Source organism: Cicer arietinum, chromosome 3, assembly GCF_000331145.2.
Source record: "Cicer arietinum cultivar CDC Frontier isolate Library 1 chromosome 3, Cicar.CDCFrontier_v2.0, whole genome shotgun sequence".
NCBI classification, from domain to species: Eukaryota; Viridiplantae; Streptophyta; class Magnoliopsida; order Fabales; family Fabaceae; genus Cicer; species Cicer arietinum.
Genome location: NC_021162.2, coordinates 36115944 through 36117819, shown reverse-complemented (window position 1 = coordinate 36117819; position 1876 = coordinate 36115944).

Sequence of the window (1876 nt, the reverse complement as noted above, 5' to 3'; positions counted from 1 at the left end):
AAAAAAATTATTGTGGCTGTTTGTTGTACTGAACTTCAAATACGAAACAGAGCATCAAAAGCTATTGAAATTCTGGAAGCATATGAAGGGGCATTAAAAGATTATCCTCCAGAAAGTGAACGGATTGAGCATGGGGAAATGCTTTTATATATAAGGTATTTCCTCTGGCTAATTGTGAATATCAATGTGCTAGCACTTGGTCTTGCAAATATTTTAAAAAGATGTCAGTTTCTTTTATGAAGCTTGAATTTCTCTATCTCAGATTATTGTTTCGTTGAATCAATCTCAAATTATGGTTTGATGATATAGAAGAAGTGAAATGATAGGACACTGGATTTGCCCAATAAACTTTACTTTGGTCATGTATAACTATGAGCAACTTTTTGACTGAGCACTTTCGCCTTCATGTTTTATGCATCAGGTTGTTGCATGGCGTTTTGTTCCTGGTAAGCAACTGGAGCAAAAGAAAAGAAAGAAGATTGTCAATCCTACTACACCTGTTGTATTGTTTACCCGTTTTTGAAATATTTTAGTTTATATGATCATGTACAATGTGTGTATATATTATACTCATATTTTTGATAAAGTAAAGCCTTTGGTTTATACATTATAATTAAAATTTTAATGTTAAGACTTTGTTTTCCGAAGAAGTTCATGCTTTAATTAATATTTAGTATGATTTGTGAATTCGATATAAATTTTGTTTCAAAGTATTGCAATAGTATTCCAACTAAAGGCTAATATTAAATACTTAAAAATGTATTTATAATTATGTGTAATTTTCATATAAATCAAAATTCAGAAGAAAAAAAAAAACAGTACAAATTAAAAATATACATAAGAAACATTCCTACGGATTTACCTGTGGATTTTCATGCGAAATATATTATCAATTGCATGTGACATTTCCTGCGGAAATACCCTTGGAAAACATTCGTAGAAATGGTACTGCCGATTTGTTCTGCATGAATATTCGTAAGAAAATGCCTTAAGTTTATAAAATATTTGATGCGGAATTTATTTAGTTTTCCTGCGGATTTATCCGCATGTAAGTTACCTGCGGATTCAGAAATCCTCAGGAAACGGTTACCCACGAAGGTTTTACTTGGGGAAATGGTTCCGCCAATAAATCCGCAGGTAACGTGTGTTCCTGCGGATTTTTAGCTTTAATCCGCAGGAAAAGCCGCAGGTAAAACACTAATTTCTAGTAGTGCTATTATCCTTTAAATCGTAAAAACTCAAACTAATTAATAATAGAATAGATTGGATTTGAACCATGATTAAAACCTATCACTTTATCAACTAAACTAATAAATAATTGTTAATTAAAAATGTGTAACATAAATATGAATATCATAAACAATTTTATTTTGAAGATTTTTTTCCTTAATACAATAATTACTTTTTTATGCCTATACCCAATTGTTATAGGAGAGTTAGGGAAATTTTACCTTGTTCCCACACCGTTACAGTTATACTCTCACTATATTTAAAAAGAAATATTTTAAAAAAAACTATAAGAAACGTTTGTATTGGAAATTTTTTTTAAAATAATTTATACAGAAAATTAAAAATGTATACTATCGAAAAAAAAAAACTTTTCATAAGTTTTTCAATAAATTTTTCTGCATTAAAAAACTTATGAAAAAAAAGAAGAAAATAGAAATTAAAAAGAATTTTGGATAATTTGTAGTTTCAAGTTTTTTGATAACTATCGAAAAACTTAAAAAAATTATTTTGATAACGAGGTGTGTTCCAGAAATATTAAAAAAAGTTTTACGGTAGTTTTGAAAAACTTAAAATAAGTTTTCTAGTATCATAAATCTTAAAAATAAATTTTAGATAGACAAGATAATTGTACATAAAAATTTGAAAA